The 22,679-nt window shown below is 42.7% G+C and overlaps 1 protein-coding gene across 22 annotated transcripts in view; it reads right to left on the reverse strand.

The window, feature by feature from the left end:
* The window catches only part of LOC133512685 (calphotin-like), an 85,228-nt gene that overhangs the window by 22,554 nt on the left and 39,995 nt on the right, over nucleotides 1-22,679 (reverse strand). For 8 of the 22 annotated variants that reach the window (XM_061842528.1, XM_061842524.1, XM_061842522.1 and 5 more), the window contains one exon: nucleotides 87-145. The gene's annotated coding sequence lies outside the window, so the exon portion shown is untranslated. Of the gene's footprint in view, nucleotides 1-86; nucleotides 146-333; nucleotides 985-1,069; nucleotides 1,280-11,905; nucleotides 12,024-12,114; nucleotides 12,186-22,679 lie in introns of those variants that run through there. The other 14 variants (XR_009798255.1, XR_009798252.1, XR_009798251.1 and 11 more) reach the window with 8 other exon arrangements.

The following is a 22,679-nucleotide window of genomic DNA, read 5'->3' on the forward strand; positions in this document are numbered from 1 at the left end:
ACAATCTACAGGTTACTTCACAAGCACAACAAATTAGCGATCCAGTTAGATTTGATAGCAATATGAACTAGTGAGTGTTAATTGACCTAAATGAGAACTTCTCAAACTGGGATCACTGGGCTCCTCAAAACTCCATAAGGCATAGCTTCGGGGTGCACAAAAGAGTTTGAAATAAATTATTCTCATATCATTTAAAATGCCAATACCTACATATGAAGACCAGTGCACTAACATAAAAAAAAGATTATTTAGATTAGCTTTCACCAATTAAAAGTTCTAAAATGATTGTGATGAACCATAAAATGAATTGTATTGGTAAAAAAAATGAAGTACAGAGGTTTTCTTGAGAATGTACAGTGGTGCCTTGAGGTACGAGTTTAATTCTTGCCATGACCACACTTGTAACTCCAAACACTATTACTCCAAATCCTCTCCTCACACTGAAATGAACGGAAATGCAATTAATACATTCCAGGATCTCAAAACATTGCAAATATAATAAAAGCACTCTGTAATCTTCTCCTTAAACTAAAAACAGAGCTAAGTCAAAATGAAATAGAATAAAAAATTATTATAGTTTTTGTGGGCGGCACGGTGATGCAGCTGTAAATTGTTGGCCTCACAGTTCTGAGGACTGCGGTTCAAATCCCAGCCCCACCTGTGTGGAGTTTGCATGTTCTCCATGTGCCTGTGTGGGTTTTCTCCGGGCACTCTGGTTTCCTCTCACATCCCAAAAACATGCATGAGTTGGAGACTCTAAAATGTCAATTTGTGTGATTTTGAGTATGAATGGTTGTTTGTTTCTGTGTGCCCTGGCTGGCAACCAGTTGAGGGTGTACCCCGCCTCCTGCCCGAAGAAAACCTGTGATCTAGACGATGACTTGCTATGCTTTGTTTCAAGCTGAGAACCGTGCAAAACAATTCCTTGGATCCATAGCACACAGTGACACCGGCTCGTGACAGTACATGCAGCAGCAGGTCTCTGTGGCACACAAATGGAAAAGAAAGAAGTTGAAATATACAGAAATGTACATCACCGACATACAATGATGCAGAAACATGCCTAGTAAAAATTTGCTCTTGGGGGTGTGTTGGGCTGCAGTCCAGTTTATGGTACAACAGGAGATCGTTTTGATTAGTTGAGTTGTTTCGTGAAAATTCCTGAAAATACGAATGCGAGCACTGAAGGTGTGAAGTCCTGCTAGGGGGGTCTGGAAGCATGCCCCCCCCCCCGGAAATTTTTGAAAAAATGGATGGCCGTGGTCCATTCTTCAGATATCTGTGAACAAAATTCAGACAAAAATTGAAAGTAAAATTTCTAACTCCTGACCAAAAAAAAAAAACAAATGGGCAGAAGTTCCCCAAGGGCCAAGCCCAGATTTTTATGCCCCCCATACCCCTACCACTGGATAGCACAAAATCACATCTGTCATTAAAATACGCTTAAAATATGCCATCTTATCTCAAGACAAATTAATTAAGTGAACTATTCAGTGAAAAGACATCTAAAATTGTCCTTTTGCCCACATTATACATATTATAGTATAGATATAGAATTTACACTAAAATATATCCTAGAATTTCTACACTGTACAGCAAAACATGTTAAAGAAGTTGATCTGTAGTAATTCTATTAACGTTTAAGTCTCAAACTTGTTACGTCACGTTGTACTGATACACCCGACCACATTGCTCACTATCTTAGATATAGATCTAGTAATACTAACAGTATAATGAGTTGCCTTTAATGTTATGATATATACAGTCACTCAGATTTGAAAAATGTACGGGTGTGGTCAGTCATGCTTGGAGATAAAGTTGAAGGTGTGACTAGGGATGGCCTTAAAATAATTTACTGGATTAATATAACATAACTGTAAATTAAAAACAAAATAAACAAATGCATAACTAAAATAGAAAACTAAAATTTCTAACTCAGAAATAATCATTTCCAATTTCAACTGATATTAGTAGAACATGATATAAAACGGTATTTAACATTTTTCATGAATAAAAATTCTTGATCTGAAAAACTTTCTCTGAGGAAAAGTTAAATGTACTGGCCTGTCAAGAAATAAACATGAACGGTCTATACCCACAATGTTTTGAGACGACTCCCTGTCCTAATTTTTTTTCCAGTCTTAGTTAATGAATGCGAATTTCTGTAAAACCAGGGGTAATTTATTTAAATATTGGTATTTGTATCGAAAAAAACTGAGTGGATTCATAACTATGTGGGATTTATTCCTGATTGAGAACAGATCCAGCAACGAAGTATTTGTATGCGTCTAGACTTTCAAACTCTTCTGTGTAAATCTCGACGACTTATTCACCAGATTCGTGTATATCCAGTTGTCCAAGACATGGAAGTGAATTGACAGTCAAATTTCTTATTGGCGAAAACATCGACTTTGGCATTAAATATGGATCCCTTCGTTTATTATCACCTTCTAAATGTTTTACAGTAGCGGACAAAACTCTGGCTGTCATGTTATGAGACGTATTTTTGTTTTGTCTCAACAGAATTAACTTTCAACAATACTTTGTTTGACCGGCAATATGGCAACGTAAACAAAAATCACGGGATTTTATGACGTACGTGCACGATCTCTATTGTCAAGGGAATAATCTCAGACAAAAAACACAACTAGTATCTGTTAAAGAAATCATTCATATGTTCTCATTTTGTACATACTGTAGTTGGTTACACATCACGACCTAGCTTTAACCTTTGAACTCATTGTCTTTAAAACAGATGTCATCAATCAGACTGATGTAGTCAATCAAACAGTCACACACACCCACACACGTGCACACACGCATACACTCATCATGTGATTTATGTGAATAAAAAGAAGCTGCAAGGGGACATGAGTTGGAGTTGTTTGGAAGCAGGGAGAGGCCCTATCGCTCCCCTTGCAGCAAGTAAAGCTTGAAGCCTTGTCTGTTCGCCTTTTTTAATATAGAGTCAGACTTTTTAAACCTGACAATTTGGTCCTTCGAGTCGGATCGCAACACACCACCGCCCATCGAGGAGGGAGAGGACAGACCGAAATCTGTCGACAGCAAGGAGCAATTAGCTGTTCCTGAAGAAAAGCCCTGGTGGGACGGGAATTCGTGCCCAGGCCAGTGCCAGGGTCCAATCTCCCCTTGGCGGGTGAAGGTTGACGGGATCATGAACAACTAGCATCCAGACAACGCTTGAACCAGTAAGTAAGGCTACTCCACCAGAAGGAGGTTTAAAGCTACTCTGCCAGAAGGAGGTTTCAAGGCTACTCCACCAGAAGGAGGTTTAAGGCTACGCCGCCAGAAGGAGGTTTCAAGGCTACTCCGCCAGAAGGAGGTTTAAGCCTACTCCGCCAGAAGGAGGTTTAAGGCTATTCTGCCAGAAGGAGGTTTCAAGGCTCCTCCGCCAGAAGGAGGTTTTAAGATTACTCCACCTTTAAAGAGGGTATTTATAATGATCCATAAATGTGTGAGTGAGTGAATGAGAGTGTGAATGCCATAACTTGTGGAATCATAGGTCATGGATGGAAACCTAAAAATGCTAACAGAAGTCTGTGTTCCGGTGAAGTACACAAGGTAGTGGATTAGGATTTAGGTCCCATAAAGGACAAGTAGTCTGTATGGGACAAACGTAGAAAAGCATAATGGAGAGCGGGAACAGTCAGTCTGCCCTAGAGAGGATGTAAACTTTATGGAACAATGTTTACCAGGCAGCACGATGTTTCTTAAAAAATAAAATAAAATAAAATAACATGCCTTGAATGGCAAGTTAACAGTTGAAGGATGCAGCAATTTGATAGAAAGATTGATGGCAAGTCTTGCAGGGAAGAAAGGAAAAGCCAAAATTAAGACTTGCATTTTAGGATGGCAAGAGCTTGGTTAGCACAGGCAAGAAAGAGAAAGGCAGGAAAGACAGCTGAAGTAATGCAAATAGTGGCTATATTAAAACCAGATGAAGAAACTATAGCTACAATAGATTAGAAGAGGCTAAAAAAAAAAAGTGAGAGGCAGAAAGAGAGCCGTAAGAAAAAAAACTGAAAAAAAAAGAAAAAGAAAAAAAAAATGCTGTCTCCATGGGAAACACATTCACTGATAAAAAACGCCAAGGAGGCAGCAACAAGAAAATATGCACACACATATTGACACAATCACAAGCCCTTAACCCTCCTTTTGATTTAACAGTTCTAAAAGACGTACAAAACATGCTCTTCAAAGTGAAACCCAGTGATGGTTTACAGAAAAAACTGATTTAGAAGATAATATACATCAGAGGTCTCAAACTGGCAGTCCGCGGGCCATTTGCGCCCTCCCCCAAAAAGATATTTTGCGGCCCCCAGCTTACTATGAAAGTTAAATGATAATGTGGCCCTGAAGTTTTATATGAATGGCACTTTACAGTGTTGTGTGTGGAGCTGGCGAGCCTACCAATCACGGTGGGGTTGTGGCTTTCGTAGGTGTGACAGTGACGAGGCTTGATGCAAGCAGAGAAACATTTTTCATTGAGTGAAAGCTACAGTGGTGTTGCCATGGAGAGTTTTATTAGTAGTTTTGCACACACCTCGTTTACACCAGCCGTCGTTTTTTAAATTTTCTTATAAATTATGTGCATGTGCTCTGAGGCTGCATCCCAGCCTCAGCCAGAATGTGCTTTCAGTGGCCCCGAGGTGAATTGACTTTTGAGATCACTGATATACATAATCAGTGGAAAACCTGTATTGCCAAAAAATAATCAGTTTAAAACAGTGGCAATTTTGAGTCATGGGCCTTGCCATGTCTCAACAGGAGGGATGGTATTGGTAGCTATTATACACCGACGTTTTTGCACCTTTGGATTCAATTCTTACTCAAAGGTTTTTTTTGTCGATCATGTCTTAACTGCTGCAAACACAATACTCAAGGGAACTGCAGACCTAAGAGAGGGCAGTTTACCCAAGCTAGTCATCCCTTCCAGTTTTTACACATTAATTTTATTGAGTTAAACAAAGTCCAGCATAACAAATGTTGTTTAGTATTGATCTACCCATTATCTAAATGGGTGGAGATTTTTCCATGTACAAGTGCTGAAGCTATTACTGTGGCAAAGTTCTTGTGTGAATATTTTATTCATTCTCATGGGATCCCAGAAAAAATGTATGGCAACAATGGGCCACATTTTGTCAATGAAAAAAAATCAGTAAAGTAGCTGAAAATCTAGAAATAACTTTGAAAAATCATTGTGCAGGATTTGTGTAAGGAAGCAATGGGACAGTGAAGTCTCGATTAAGGAAAACTATGAAACATACAGGGAGAACTCGGAGAGAATGTTTACATTTAGTAAAAGTGTATGTGAAAATAACCCCAACAGATAAAGGATTGTTCCCATTTGAAATAGTATCAAGTAGATTAGATTAGATTAGATTAGATTAGATTAGACTCCCCATGGTTGAGCAGCCAGTGCAGCAGTCAGAAGAAAAAAATACGTTACCTGATTGGATGAAAGAGACACTGCAAAATAAAACTGTTAAAGGTGTAAATGATCTGCCACCTACTGTACCGTCTTCACAGGTGCCGTTGGTGTCCATTGGTGATTGGGTCCTGAGAAAAGTCATCAAGAGGAAGTGTAGGTCCTCACCTCGCTGGAAAGGTCCCTACCAGATCTGCTGACAACTCCCACGGTGATAAAGATAGCGGAACGTCCCACGTGGATACACCTGTCCCACAGCAAGCCTGTGGCTCCCTTTTCATCCAACAAAAAGTAGCGGTGGAATTGCGGCTACAAAGGGTGGGATAGCAATAGGCTGCCATGGTCTCAAATTGGTGAAGAATTCAGCTGATCAGCGCTTAAGCATGTTAGGTAAAGGGGCACCACTTATGGGACTGCAGGCATTGGTGCTGATCGGAGCATGGCTCCTCCTCACTGGCCAGTCTGGGAATGTACCTGTTTGTCACAGGATCTATGGACATGAATCATCATGGACCAAGGACAATCCCACTTCTCCAATGGACACCAACGTCTGGTACTTGTATGTGAGGATGGTGACCCTACGTGCATAACCAATGACAGATCAACAAGTGTGGTGAAGCTGGAACCCCTCAGACGCTCCGCCATGAAGAGAAGTCGGCACCCAGCAGCATCGACGAGTCCGACAATGCCAGAAATTCCACCTGCTGGTCCCACACTTCATGCCAGGCCAGAAGAGGATGCAGACAGAAACCATCTGAGGTTTTCAGGACGGACCTGATCACCACCATGTAGGTGCACGAATCGTACCAGCTCAACACGGAGGATTACTACGTCCTGGCCGATCCGTGGAGGCAGAAGCTGGAAAAAGGGTGTCCAAGTCCCCGTTAGCCAGTCCATCCCGGAGCCCGTGGCCCAGGCGCTAACCGACAAAAGCAAGGAAGTCATGTTCGTCAGGCGCAAGGAGTTATTCCGGAGGTTGGCCACCCTGGCCCTCAGTTACGCGGACATCAGGACTTTGGCCGAGGCCTTGTGTCGCTACGACTCCAACGAGGAAGACGTCACCTGGCTGCAGGTCATCAACGAGGAGTCTGCAAGGTTGGCCCTATAGTTATTTGCAGCTGTATCACGTGATTTATTTGTGTGATACAGTTGAAAATAAACATTTGAATACCTGAGAAAACCAATGTTAATATTTGGTACAGCAGTCTTTGTTTGCAATTACAGAGGTCAAATATTTCCTGTAGTTGTTCACCAGGTTTGCACATACTGCAGGAGGGATTCTGTCCCACTCCTCCAGAAAGATCTTCTCGAGATCAGACAGGTTTCTGGGCTTTAACTGAGAAACACTGTTTCTTTCAGCTCCCTCCAAATATTTTTTTATTGGGTTTAGGTCTGGAGACTGGCTAGGCCACGTCAGAACCTTGATATGCTTCTTACGGAGCCACTCCTTGGTTTTCCTGGCTGTGTGCTTCGGGTCATTATCATGTTGAAAGACCCAGCCACGACTCATCTTCAATGCTCTGACTGAGGGAAAGAGGTTGATCCCCAAAATCTCACAATCTCTCATTTTGGGATGGAACTCATCATCCATCTTCCTCCATACACGGTGAGTGGAATTATGACCAAAAAGTTCAATTTTGGTCTCATCTGACCACAAAACCTTCTCCCATGACTCCTCTCTATCATCCAAATAGTCATTGGCAAACTTGAGACGGGCCTTGACATGTGCTGGTTTAAGCAGGACAACCTTCCATGCCATGCATGATTTCAAACCATGACGTCTTATTGTATTAGCAACAGTCACCTTGGAAACGGTGGTCCCGGCTCTTTTCAGGACATTGACCAAGTTCTGTCATCTAGTCCGGGGCTGATTCCTCACCTTGAGTTTCCTCCTGGATATTTTTTGCTCCTATCGGAACACAGAGTGCAGAGCACTTTGCCGGGAATGTCCACTTTTTGTATGTGTTCGGTTAGACATGTTGATACCATTTTCGGTCCTATCTGCACGGTTACACTTTTTTCAAGCCATGCCCGTCTGAACAGCTTTTGATTCCAGCATCCTTGTCAATCGCCCTTGCTCGATCTTCATCCTTTTTTTCTAACACTTTCGACATCGTAAAACTTTGAACACACCGACGCTCAGTTCGCGCTAAGTCCCACGTGCCATTACTTGGCTAACTAACAAGTTACACTGCGATTTCTGAGAACCGAGAACACATGTACATGGCAATTGTGAAACTCGATTAACCACTTGTCACGTCCCATCGGAAACGAGAGTAGGACCCAAATGCAGGAACTCGGAAGACGCAAGGTAGTTCAAGAAAAGACACGTTTATTGTATGCAGAGTTCGGGGATCGAGCAGGCAGTCCGGTGCAGCAGCGGTAGTTGTGACGTCGGGCGAAGAGAACAGATGAGCGGACAGGCAGGAGCCGGTACACGGGGAAACAATCAACGCAGGCAGAAGTATCAAGGAGTCAGGCTTACAAGGTTGGTCAGAGAACGGACGGAGGTCGGTACACACAGGTTCAGTCAGGAATACGAGAGTGCTGGAACTGGACATAAAGCTCAACGAACTGGCCGAGAACCAGTCGTCACCGGGTCCTATAGAAACAGGGGATGATCAGCCCGCATGAGGCACAGGTGTGTGCCTCCCAATTAGCGCAGCCGCACGGGCACCCGCACAGCTCGTGTTGAAGCGGCAGGATCATGACACCACTAACACGATTGGATCGTTATACTTTATAACTCTATTGTCCAATCGAGTAATCTGCCGCAAACATGTTTTAATCTTTATGTCCCAATGCAAATGCAAATATTTACACTACCGAGCAAGTTAGAACGGCATATGATAGTCGTGCTTATGCTAGCACTAAGCTGAACTTGCAGCTCGGAGCCCACCACCAAGAGGCAGGCGCATTGTAGCAGGGAGTTCAAATACTTATTTTCTCCACTGTAAGGATGACACCAGAGCCCTTGAGGCCAAATCCTTGCAGGCCAATGAGTTGGATCAGGACTCCAGAGCCCCAAACCACCCTAACAACACCATTCTGCTTAACCAAAGTCCCCAAAGCAGGAGGTGACCGCTCAGGCAGGCGTTAGTGTGAAACTGCACTGGAAAACTATTCGGATTGAGACCCTGGTGCCTGAACAGCAGCGAGAAACAGACATTAGATTATCGGACGCTGGAGGAAACAGAAGAAGCAGGAGATCGGTTGTGTTGAAGCAAGAGATCATGCTGGATGGGACCACGGTCAGCGGTGCCTTTGACAACACAATGGACATCAGCTTTGTGGACACCACCATGCGTATCTTGTGGTACATAGACTGGTCAGACAACTACAACGTCTGGCAAGTCAGCGGCCACAAAGAAAAAGGTGAATGATTTGGCCTTTCAGACGGATGAGATCCACTTTGCCACCTGTGGTCCATCCCCAGTAATGAACTGGTGATGCAGTTCCAGGTGCTCAACCAGTTGTGCACCTGCGTGTGCTGGAACCCTTTTCCGGGTATGCAGCGTGTGCGCGTGGCGGTGGGATACAGCGATGCCACCCTGCGAATCTTTCAGCTCGCCACCTCTGAAATGGAGAGGACGCTACATCTCAGAAATATAGAATTACAGTTCTGACGACTGGGGTTCAGATTCTGGCCCAGCCTGTGTGGAGTTTGCATCTTCTACCCATGCCTGTGTGAGTTTTTTCCGGGTACTCCGGTTTCCTCCAGCATCCCAAAGACATCCATTTGTTTCACTAAATTATGCTAATGTATGATCATGAGTGTGGTTGTTTGTTTATATGTGCCTTGCGACTGGCTGGCAATTAGTTTGGGGCGTACCGCGGCCCCTTCCCAAAGATAGCTGGGATAGGCTCCAGCACTCCTGTGACCCTTGTGAGGATAAGCGGTTCAGAAAAGAGAGGGGTGAAAATGGATTGGATATGACTCAGATTTCCCACCTTACGGGTTTGACATAAGATTCAAACAATGGGATGAAAAGGGGTTCATCATACACAGTGATCTCTATGAAGGGGGTGCACTTAGACAATTCCAGGAGCTAAAAAAAAAATAGTTTAGACTAACCAACAGACTTTTATAGATTCTTGCAACTGAGACATGACCTTGATAAAATAATGAAGAAAGACGAATCACAAACTAATTTGTGTGTGGTTAAGATATTCCTTCTTGCTTTTAAGTCAGATCCAGGGGGAGGAAAGATCCATCATCCATGCAACCAAAAAAGCTATTACAGTTGACAAAGAATACTCCCACAGATGAGGATTGGATTAAAGTGGTCCAAGATATCATTAAAATGGAGAAGTTAACTTTATTTTTGAGGCAAGATCAAGTCAAGTTTGAGACTTTTGGAAAACTGTAGAAAGTTTACCACAACATTAAAGTATGTCACTACATTATGTGAAATAAAGTCTAGCTTAGTTTTGTTCATCAGTTCCAATCAGTTATTAGGAATATATATATATTTTTTTGCCCGAGTATGTTATATATTACTTGTCTGCAATGCATTACTTTCTTTGAATTCACAAGAGCATCAGACCAGGTTTGGCTATTAAGAAAATTTGAAACTCAAAAATTTTACTTGACGTGAGTATATATATCATTATGCATTATTTATGGAACATTTGTTGCAAACTGCTTTGAGATGATGTCTTTTTTTTTCAATTTTATGATTACTATTATGATTATTATTTTCCCTTTCATGTTAATTTCTCAGCTCACTTACTGATATGACTTGGTTGAGGATGACATACTTGATCGTTTTGGGTTTTTTAAAGGCTGAAAGATAAACCCTTCTATGCTGTCTCTTATAGAGGTACCAATATTTAATTTTCAATCGATGTAAATTCATTGTACACTAAATCTTTTTCCCCTTTTTTAATTATATATAAATAAATGACATACAATGATGAGCAACTTGCACAAAAATCTTTTCCCAATAAAATTAAAAAAAGACAAGGAAGGAGTATTATACTTTGGAGTCTATGTGGGCCATTTGTGTCCACCTGCATTTTGGGAACCATTTATGTACATGCCATGAATTTCCTCTGGGCAGCAATTTTGTCATTTTTAAATTCTGTGATCTAAATATCTTCTTTTTCTTTTCCTTTCGGCTTGTGCTGTTCGGGGTCGCCACAGCGTGTCATCTTTTTCCATCTAAGCCTTTGTCCTGCATCTTCCTCTTAAACATCATCTGCCCTCATGTCTTCCCTCACAGCATCCATCAACCTCTTTTCTCTTCCTCTCGGTCTTTTGCTTGGTAGCTCCATCCTCAGCACCCTTCTACCAATATACTCACTCTCCCTCCTCTGGAAATTTCAAACCATCGAAGTCTACTTTTTCACTTGCTCTCTCAGATGCAGAATATATCAACCTTTCTCCAAATCATCATGATCATCATCAAACTCCTGAGCTTTTCCTGTCATAGTGCCAACATTCAAAGTATCCACACACAGTTGTACGCTCTGTCCGTTCCTCTTCTTTTTCTGCCGATGAATCCACTTTCCTCCTCTTCTTCTTTGTCAACGACCCACAGTAGCTGAATTTCCTCGGATTTCCTGCAGTGTAACGGTGCCAGGGGCGTTTTTAACCCGGGCCACAACCGATCTGGTATGGGATTCTTTAGATGATCGCTCATATGTTTGGCACAGTTATACGCCAGATTCCCTTCCTGACGCAACCCTCTGCATTTATCCGGGCTTGGGACCGGGGTACAGATTGCACTGGCTTGTGCTCCCATAGGGCTGCATCTGTGATCTAAATATGTCAACGATATTAATTGAGACACCAAATCATAACTTTTCGCCTAATTGTAGCTATTTTTGGCATGAAACGGATGAAAACTACATTTTAAAAATATCTTAACAAGATTGAATCAGACAGTATGAGTAAAATTGCTTTCATTTCAGATGCAACACTTTTACTTTGAAAATGAACCATTTTATATAACTTTCAAGATTTCAACTTTGCAAGAGGCATTTACTGCACGCCAACGGATTTTTCATTTGAATGTAGGCTGACAAAGCATGTTATATCGGTGTACTCTACAAACAGTCTGTCAATTATCGAGGTAGATATTTGGCACAACACAAATTATACTTTCACAACAGAACCTACTCATACTGGCTTCTCCAAAATCAATGTGCTGAACGTCCACGAACCGGTGATCATCCTAGAAAAGAGTTTCGTTGCTGGGTTCTTTCATCAAAATTGAACTGTTTGACCTACAACAGAATCCCAATCACCTTTATTGGCTACAAGTTTTAAAACACTGTCACTGAGAGTTGGAGTCACTTCTTGGCAATAAACAAAACGTAAATTTTGTTTATATCACAAATAAAGTGCTTTATTAAGACTCCATCACCGAGAAACAGAACAGGTGTTTTATTTATCAGAAGACGTCAAATCCTAGAGCAAATACACCTGTATAAGGTTAATTCTCATTTTACCATAATTTCTTTCAACAACTAAGCAGATAGTTGAGATCACCAGTGTCTTCATTCTATTGGCTGAGCTCTTGTGAGCTTCATCCTGTCCTCCAGGTCCTTCGGGACTTTCTGCAAGAAACTGATGTCGAAGTGGAAGTGGTAAAAGACCTGCCTCTCCCGCCTGAGGAGAGAATTGCGCTTCAGCTGGGAGCGCTTCGTGTTGAGCCTACCTATGATTTCTTGCATGGCCTTTTGAAAATGCTGCAGCCCTGATTGCTCCCGTGAGATTTCCCGTCAACTCCTGTGGCCAAAGAAAGGGAATTGAGATACAAAATCAAGAATATCAAAATCTGCTTTCAACATATAAAACTGTAGTGACATCCCAAAATATGGCCTAATTTTGCTTCCCTTTTGAGCAAAGTCAAAAAAGGCCGGATATACAAATGTCTCAAGATTATCCTTGGATCCTATCCTGTGGTGTGGGGTGTGTTTGAGTGATTCTTGCTCCCTGATCCGCTTTGAAGACGGCAAGATGTTAAGCGGGGTACACACGTACTGATAAACAGGCCTAACATGAGAATTTTTCCTTTCTTCTGATTAAAGTCAGCCAATCCTGACTGCCGGTGTGCGCATTGACCCGTTAGGGGTCGCCACAGGCTTTCAACTCCACAATGCGGACTGCGTCCTGGAGCTAACAGAAATCGAAAGGTAGTGGAATAAGCTTTTACATCAATGATAAATGGTGCAGACGTTACACAACTCAGCACACAATGCAGCCTGGTGTTAGAGTTGTTTCTAAACTGTAAGCCGTTTTATTCACCACGTGAGTTCGCATCTTTTATTCTAGTTGGTGTAAATTCCGGCACAAGCAAGCATGATTGCAGCACTGCTAACGGTCAGCGCACAGATAAACAAGTTTGAGAAAAAACATCCAGATTCACCGCTCATTATCTGAGGAGATTTCAACACAGCTAAACTTAATCACGAACTCCCTAAATATATGCAGCACGTGAAATGTCCGACGAGGGAAAATAACCCCCTAGACCAGTGATTTCCAACCTTCATAGAGCCAAGGCACATGTTATACAATTGAAAAATCCCACCACCACACCAACAAAAGTGAATGTCACCAAAAAAAACATCGATTAATTACTGTATGTACTTCCTGTCATCAAATAGAAGAGGATTTTTTTGTTCTGTCTGTCATTGTGCCTCATTGGCATAAAAAGAGGAATAAAGATACATTATTTCTTGGAATAAATGTTTTTTTAACAATTACATAAAATTGGATAACTTCCCACGGCACACCTGAATAGCGCTCACGGCACACTAATGTACCCCGGCACACTGTTTGGGACTCACTGACCTACAGCAGGGGTGCTCAATGCGTCGATCGCGATCGACTGGTCGCCCCTGTTTCCTTCACCAACATGTCCATTACAATCTGCACTAATCACAACACTGGGACGCACAGAACTACTTAATCTAGTTCCTTTCAGAATTTCTCTTTCAACTCTAGGTCACATCCTACCTGTGGGGCAAAGCCTCTACATTATACATAATACCCTCAATTTCAAATTTCAGCCTCATCACTCGATCTGATACTCTTTTCACCTCCAAGACATTCTTAGCGAGCTCTTCCTTTAAAATAACCCCTACTCCATTTCTCTTCCAGGGTTTAGGGTTAACCCTATCTCCATGGTAAAATAATTTAAACCCTGCTCCTATACTTCTAGGCTTACTACCTTTCCACCTGCTCTCTTGGATGCAGAATACATCAATCTTTCTCCTATTCATCATGCCAACCAACTCCCTTTCCTGTCATAGTCCCAACATTCATCGTCCCAACACGCAGTTGTGGTATCTGTGCATTCCTCTTCTTCTTCTGCCGATGAATGCGCTTTCCTTCTCTTCTTTCTCTTCGACCCACAGTAACTGAATTTCCACCGACGCTCTGCAGGTTAATGGAGCTGGGGGCGGGTGTAGCTAACCCGGGCCACGACCAATCCGTTGTGGTCTTCTTAAGATGAATGCTGAGCATTCAGTTTTACGCCGGATGCTCGTCCTGACGCAACCTTCTGGATTTATCCGGGCTTGGGACTGGCCTACAGATTGCACTGGCTTGTGCAATAGGGTTTCATTCCATCAACGTCCTCCACTAAGGGTGACTTAAAAGTCAACAAACTCACATGAGGGATTTCTTCCAAATTTCATTGGGGTTGATGGGAATAACAATCTGCATCACATAAAATATTGCCAACCCACTTGTGCATTGGGGCACACAAGCGCCTGGCTGTCAGACACACCTGTGGCTCAAAGACCAGCTGCTGGAGCTCTGTTGACATGGCGCCTTGAAGAATCTCGCAGTGTCCTTGAATTTGAGCCACCGTGTAATGCTGCTTACCGCAGGCCACCACCAGCGCTTAGGGTTAGGTTGTTTGCCAGAACACTAGCAGCCTGGTCCAGTGCTTCCTAAGTCTGAAAAGGTTCTTCGCGCCTCTGATATGAATCGTGCTCCAGGATATGCAAGAGATCTGGGTTAGGGTTGGAGAAAAAACAGTTGGGCAAGAGAGTACCCTGTTGATGTCCCAGCTGATGATGAAGATGGTTAAATACAGAATCACTGTTATAAACTTGTACAGCAAACACCTGGATCCTGAGCTGGATATAGAAAATCCTGCCCTACCATTGAAAGACCTACCTATTTTTGTACTCTTTCTATAACGGACAAAGATGCCATAAGAAGATCATGATAAACATTAAAATACCGTCGCTTAGTATGCTCAAGTATTAATCCAAAACAAGGGAGAGGTTTTATTCCTAAAAAGTACATTGACCATGATAGGAAGTGACTTTACCAGTCTGAAGCTTGAATAAAAAGGTGAACTCAAATTATATTCAATTCAAATGTATTGCACATATGTGAAGTACAAAATGTCCCTCAATAAATACTTCCAAAGAAAAAGGAATAAAAGACAAAATGCAAATGACATGTATTGTACTTTAAAGTTAAATACAGCTGAACTGTGCTTCACAAATGTGCCGTACTATATTTAAAATATGGTGGAGAATCATTGTTTCCGAGATATTTAATTTGAAAGATTAGGAATCTAAACAAGACAAAAGTGCAGTAATATAAATGATGATGTTCATACCTAACAGATGTACTCCTTGTAACTTGGCTGACGAGCCTGGAATCGAGGAAGTCCAGGGGGTGAAATTGGGTGAGACCACACTGGTCAATGTGGCAATGGGGGATGTCGACTCAGGAGTGGGTCAGATTGACAAAATGAAGGTTAGGCAGGGTCCAACGCAAAAGTGTTCTTCCTCAAAAAGCTATTGGTGGGAGAGTCAAATACAAAACGGTGGCTTCCCTAGAGGAGTCTCTGCGGAAACCCACCCTAGACGCATAAGAGTGCTTTTTGAAAAAGTGAGCTGATCCCGGGGACATTTTTCCAACTACTTTCTGTGCTTATTCATATTATTATTCTTCAGGTGGGAGGTCCTTTCTAAAGTGTTACCCTGTAACAGATGAGCGATTTCTCACAAGTCTTGTGGGGAGTGGTGGAGCCTTTCCCAGCTGTCAACAGGTAGGAGGGAGGGTAGACCCTGAACTGGTTGCCAGCCAATCACAGGGCACATCGAGACAAAACAGTCGCACTCATAATCATACCGAGGGGCAATTTAGAGTGTCCAATTAATGTTACATGTTTTTGGGATGTGGGAGGAAACCGGAGTGCACAGAGAAAACCCAACTTGCACAAACTTGCAAATTCCACACAAGCGGGGTCGGGATTGAACCCGGGTCCTCAGAACTGTGAGGCCATCACTTTCCAGCAGCTTCAATGCGCCGCCTCGGATGAAATGTCCATCAATTTCCTTCGGTGCTTATCCTCACGTGGGTTGCGGGGAGTTCCAGCTGTCAACGGGCACTAGGCGGGGTACACCTTGAACTGGTTGCCAGCCAAGCACAAGTAGGCACATGTAGACAAACAGCCGCACTCACGATCACACCTAGGGGCAATTTAGAGTGTCCAATAAATGCTGCATGTTTTTGGAATGTGGGAGGAAACCGGCGTGACTGGAGGAAACCCACGTAGACACGGGGAGAACTGCAAACTCCACACAGGCGGGTCCGGGATTGAACCTGGGATCTCAGAACTGTGAGGCCAACGCTTTACCAGCTGCTCCACTGTGCCGTCCTGAATGACCCTATACTATTGGTAAATTTGGTATGTTAGGCGAGTAACTGATGATGCAGTGATACACACACCTGACTTTGGTATGGGCATCGTGGGATCGATTCCTGCTCAGTGATGGTGTCGATATCTCTCCTGCGACTAACTGGTGACCAGTTCAGGGTGTCATTTGCCTTTCGCCCAAAGCTGGCTGGGATCGGCTCCAGCTCTCCCGTGACCCTTGTGAGGAATGGTGGTTACGATAATGGATGGATGGATATCAAGAAGTGAACATCAGTCCAAAATTATTGAGAGGCTGACAGCAACATTGAATGGAGGCTGCTGTGTGCTGACACCCATTTCACATGAATGTGATGAGTTAATGAACACAGCTACACCCTAGTTATGAGGGTGTGCACACTTGTAGAACCAGTTTTTCAGTTATTTTTAATTCCCCTGTCCAAAAGATTTTATTTATTTATTTATTTCAATTGAGTCCTGCAAGTTATGGGTCATTTATGGAATAAAATACATTTTAAAATCACTTTGAATAGGCTCCCTACCTTCAGTCACAATTGAGGGATTTAGACCCCAATGGTTGACAGCGATGAGAGCTTCATCATCTTGGTTAGCAGAGCCACTGTTGATCTATTATATTTAATTGAACTTCTTGGGGGCGGAACTGTGATTCAGCTGGTAAAGCGTTGGCCTCACAGTTCTGAGGACCCGGGTTCGATCCAAGCACCCCCTGTGTGGAGTTTGCATGTTCTCCTTGTGCCTGCATGGGTTTTCTCTGGGCACTCCGGTTTCCTCCCACATCACAAAACCACGCAACATTAATTGGACACTCTAAACTGCCCCTAGGTGTGATTGTGAGTGTGGCTGTTTGTCTTGATGTGCCCTGCGATTGGCTGGCAACCAGTTTTAGGTGTACCCCGGGCCCGTTGACAGTTGTGATAGGCTCCAGCACCCCCCGCAACCCTTGTGAAGATAAGCCACTAAGAAAATGGATGGATGGATGACATGATTGAATCTGTTTTAACGGGGATGTATCTATTTTCACCAAGATGTAGTGAAAAATGCTTGAGGTTTTCAGCACAAGAAAATGAGTTTGAGTTTTAAAAACAACTCATTATCTGCTGTTTCCAACGGGCCCTTTGGAGACCACTAAAATACATGTTTTCAAAAGGATGCATGCTTGCAAAAGTGGGTGACTCTTTTGTAAGCAAGGGTTTTGCATTTTACAGTATTTTAGTGTGTCCAACAAGTTGCTGAGCAACAAGGACTGGAAGTCCAACAAGTGACCCACCAAAATAATCATCAAAACATCCATGTAAAATACCTACCCCAAAAATACAACATACCAACAACAAGTATACACCGTAAATAAAAGGGGACATTACTTATATTTTCAATAACCGCATGAGAGAACTAAGCATTTATACTTACGCTATGCACTTTTATTAATGAAAGGGCGACTTCCTTTTATGGTTGTGTACTTCCGATCAATGACGTAGAATATATCAGCTTGACTTGGGATGGGAGAAACGCGTTGCAAATATCCCACAATGCCAGTGCAGGAAATTTTCCAATTTGCAGTCCAACCTTTTGCAAATGTGTGGTGTCTCCTCACGACCACCACCAACAGTCGCCATGGTTATCGGTTCTATGTATTTTTTCTACCATGTTAAAACACACACACACACACACACACACACACACACACACACACACACGAGTGGTTACTTCCTAAAGAGAACGGCGTTTCACTCAGTTGTTTCTATGCAATACGGATGGAATATGTAATGCGTTGCTGTACTTTAGTCATGTCACTTCGGCCCTCGTAATAATGTTACTGCATTAAATAATCATTGTAATAACAAAAAAGGCGGAAAGTATGTCGTTGATGTTGTCCCAACAATTCAGCAAAATCAAAGCAACTCCTCCTGTTAGCATCGAACGTAAGAAATATGGCATTGACTCGCTTGGGCTAATGCTGAGCGATGTCACCGAAAGAAACGGTGGAACCACAATTAAATCCAAAATATCCGTGCACACGATTTATCCAAATAAAATAAAGTCAACGATCAGAATATAGTTTATTTGGAGTGTTTTGGAGCCGTGAAAGTTGAGATTTAATGTAAAAAGGTGACCTCTTGAGGCAGGAAAAAGGGATTTTTTTTTGCTCCTTTACACCGAAACAAACTCGACAATTAACAACAATAGGCTGCAAAATATTCTCAATTTATGTGTACTTTTGTACACTCACCTAAATTAGTTCAATTGTTTGGTCCTTCTCCCTCCAGTGGTTGTGTTTGTTCAACGTGTACTTTCATGCGAAGTCAGGTTGACATACCCTCAAAACGGAGAGATGGCGAACGTCCCCAGTCCCGCTGCAGCCAATATATTTTGAACAATCTTTGACAAGATTCAATTTAAACAAAAACAAGGACAAACACATAGTCACAAATAAATAAATACTAATGGAGCCTCATATGTGTTCTTTACAATCCGAAAAATACCCCTACCATCAAACAAAAAAATTGACAGAGTGTACATGTGCCCTTTTTTATTTAATTTTGTATAAATTATTAGTAGGGAGCTCAGTATTGGCCTCGTAGTTCCAAACTGCTGAACACCAAAATAACTGACGAAGCGGGAAATAAGTGCTTTTTTTCTGGTGAAATAAGATTTGAGTTTCTTTGGTAGATTTGGATTTTACAATATTGTCAGAACACAATATGATGCGCACAAATATCCGTTCATATTTTCCTTCTGACTTCTATCAGAGTTTGGATAATGCGAAGACGCCACGCAAAAAGAAATGCATGTTCGGCTCAACATACATTTGTGAACAAACATTTTCTCGATTAAATCAGAACAAAAGCAGAACGAGAACAAGAATGACTGATAGCCATCTCTGTGAAGTCTACCAACATTTCTCCTGACACGTCAGCCATCCTTCTAGCCAAAGGACAGCATCTTCTTCATATTAAAGCTGAGTTAGAAATACACACAGTATTCATGGGTCAGTTTGTGGCCCCAGCCTTTGTTCATTTTTATGTATTTGACCCTCACAAAAAAAAAAAAAAACAACAACTTTGGATACCCCTGGTGCAACGTGACATTTTTGGCGCTGTTAATTTAACAATGTTGAATGCAGTAGGGATTTCTTGGAGGTGGGAGGAGTGCATCTTTGTACATATAAAGTTATGATAATCCTCAATTTTTAATAAGGTTCTCCAAAATCCACTTTGAACATCTATTAGATCACTTACTGTTCAAAATAATGCGATTGGCTGGCAACTAGTTCCGGGTGTACTCCCAGAGACTGCTGGGATAGGCTCCAGCACACCCATGACCGTATTGAGGAATACAGCTGCAAATAAATATTTGAACACCTGTCTATCAACTAGAATTCTGACCCTCAAAGACCTCTTCGTCCGCCTTTAAAAGTCCACCACCACTCCATGTATTATCCTGAATCAGATGCACCTCTGTGCTGCATAAAGACACCTGTCCACCCCACACAATCAGTAAGACTCAAACTTGTAACATAGCCACGACCAAAGAGCTGTCCAAAGACACCAGAAAAATTGAAAACTCCACACCGCTGGAAAGGGCTACGGAGAAATTGCCAAGCAGCTTGGTTAAAAAAGGTCCACTGTTGGAGCAATCATTAGAAAATGGAAGAAGCTAAACATGACGGTCAATCTCGATCGGAGTGGAGCAACATGCAAGATATCACCTCGTGAGGTCTCAATGATCCTTAAAAAGGTGAGGAATCAGCCCAGGACTACACGACAGGACTTGGACAATGACCTGAAATGAGCTGGGACCATCGTTTCCAAGGTGACTGTTGGTAATACACTAAGACATCATGGTTTGAAATCATGCATGGCACGGAAGGTTCCCCTGCTTAAACCAGCACATATCAGTCCCGTCCTAAATTTGCCAATGACCAATTGGATGATACAGAGGAGTCATGGGAGAAAGTTTTGTGGTCAGATGAGACAAAAATCAAACTTTTTGGTCATTATTCCACTAACTGTTTGGAGGAAGACGAATGATGAGTTCCATCCCAAGAACATCATCACTATTGTGAAGCATGGGGGTGGTAGCATCATGCTTTGGGGGTGTTTTTCTGCACACGGGACAGGACAACTGCACTGTATTAGGGAGCGGATGACCGCGGCCATTTATTTTGAGATTTTGGGAAACAGACTCTTTACCTCAGTCAGAGCATTGAAGGTGGGTCGTGGGTGGGGTCTTTCAACATTACAATGACCCGAAGCACACAGCCAGGAAAACCAAGGAGTGGCTCCGTAAGAAGCATATCAAGGTTCTGGCGTGGCCTAGCCAGTCTCCAGACCTAAGCCCAAAAGAAAATCTTTGGAGGGAACTGAACTCAGTGTTTCTCAGTGACAGTCCAGAAACCTGGATGATCTAGAGAAGATCTGTGTGGAGGAGTGGGCCAAAATCCCTCCTGCAGCGTGTGCAAACCTGGAGAACAACTACAGGAAACGTTTCACCACTGTAGTAGCAAACAAAGGCTACTGTACCAAATATTAACATTTGTTTTATCAGGTGTAGCTGTATCACACAAATAAATCATAAAAAAAAAAAAAAATCATACATTGTGATTTCTGGACTTTTCATTTTGGATTATCTCTCTCACAGTGGACATGCACCTACGATGAAAATTTCAGACCCCTCCATGTTTTCTAAGTGGGAGAACTTGCAATATAGCAGGGTGTTCAAATACTTATTTTCTTCCCTGTAACACAACAGACACCTTCCGCCAGCTGTTCCAACCTGCTTGGACCCGTTTCTTCACTTCCTCACCATCCTCACCATTGCTCTGGATTGTTGACCCCAAGTATTTGAAGTCATCCACCCTCGCTATCGCTTCTCCCTGGAGCCACCATCCCTCTCATTCATGCACATATATTTTGTTTTACTTCGGCCAATCTTCATTCTTCTCCTTTCCAGTGCATCCCTCCATATTTCTAATTGTTCATCCATCTTCTTCCTGCTTTCACTGCAGACACAATGTAGCTGCTTCTGACCTTCTCTGCTATACCATTTATCATGTGTGGGTGTATATTGTGTTGACTTTTAAACTTTTTTTTTTTGTTTACTTTTTAAAAAAAAACAACTAACTGTAATTTCTCATTTTTTGCATTATATTTAGGTATGGATGAAAAATAAAAAATACAATCACATTGTATCGTCGTATACAGGTCTATAGTGTTAAAAAAGGTATACATTTCCATTTCGATATGATATTCGATGTCTTATGTTACACATTTATTTCTATATTACGGTCATGTGTGCCCCCAACCTGAACTCTCTGAGCTTCTCAGGGAGCTTGCATTTTACGATTGTTAGTGTAACATGCATGATCCTGGCGGTCCAGCCCGGGCTGTGTGGGTGCCCGCGCGGTTGCGCTGATTGGGAGCTGCACACCTGCGCCTCATGCAGGCTTATTATCCTGTGTATTTATATGACCCCGATGACGACTGGTCCGCGCCAGATTGTTGAGCTTCATGCCCCGTTCGAGTACTTCCGTATCCCTGATCGACAACCCGTGTGTACCGACCTTCGCCTTTTCTCCGACTGACCCCGTAAGCCTGACTCCTTTGAGACTTCTGCCTGCCTTGATTGATCTCCCGTGTACCGACTCCTGCCTGCCCGCTCACCTGCTCTCTTCACCCGACGTCCCAACTACAGCTGCTGCACCTGACTGCCTGCCCGATCCCCGACCACGGAATAATAAACGTTTCTCCCCGAACTACCTTGCATCGTCAGAGTCCTGCATTTGGGTCCTACTCATGTTCCGATGGGTCGTGACAAAGATGAGGAAACGACTGCCCGTGAATTTTTTTTAACTTAAACTAAGACAAAAAATGTCAAGTACAACGGCTAGTTGTGCAGCTGCTTTTAAAAGAAATGTGTCATCACTTGTGCTGATGACGCCGCTAACCTGGAAGTAGCGCAACAGTATGAAACAACGATAGCTCGTCTCAATGGCCACAGGTCGGTATCAAAACAATGTGAGCTCAAACTATGCAATACAAGCATCATGGGCACATTTAAAAAAAAAAAAAAAAAAAAAAAAAAGGACAGCACACACAAATGAAATGGCTGCTTTTTTTTTTTTTTCATGTTTCCATTACGCTCGTGTCTACGTAGTTTGAGCTCACGTTGTTTTGATAGAGGCCTGCGAAATTATGTCACAATCAGATGATTTTCAGCCTCGCGCCAAATTGGAAGACAAAGCGATTGGTTGGAGAGTCGCATGCTCGATGACTATATGGCTCGTGTTGACAATGGTATCATAAACCTCTGCCCGAAATGCGGACAGGGCCCTCACGACACGCAGCACATTTTCAACTGCACAGCAGCTCCCACTGCGCTGACCGTAATGGACCGGTGAAAACGCCCGAAGGAAGTGGCTGCCTTGCTGGAACTAGAAGTCGACGGAACAATGCAATTGCCTGGCTACGGCGACAACAAACAAGTGTACCGGCGGCCGTATCTCCACGCACAAGTGACCCCATTATTTTTTGCACAAACCAACCAGCCTCCAGGTATGGTTAACTTCTGTGCTGTGG

The sequence above is a fragment of the Syngnathoides biaculeatus genome, chromosome 14 (genome assembly GCF_019802595.1).
Source record: "Syngnathoides biaculeatus isolate LvHL_M chromosome 14, ASM1980259v1, whole genome shotgun sequence".
Taxonomy (NCBI): domain Eukaryota; kingdom Metazoa; phylum Chordata; class Actinopteri; order Syngnathiformes; family Syngnathidae; genus Syngnathoides; species Syngnathoides biaculeatus.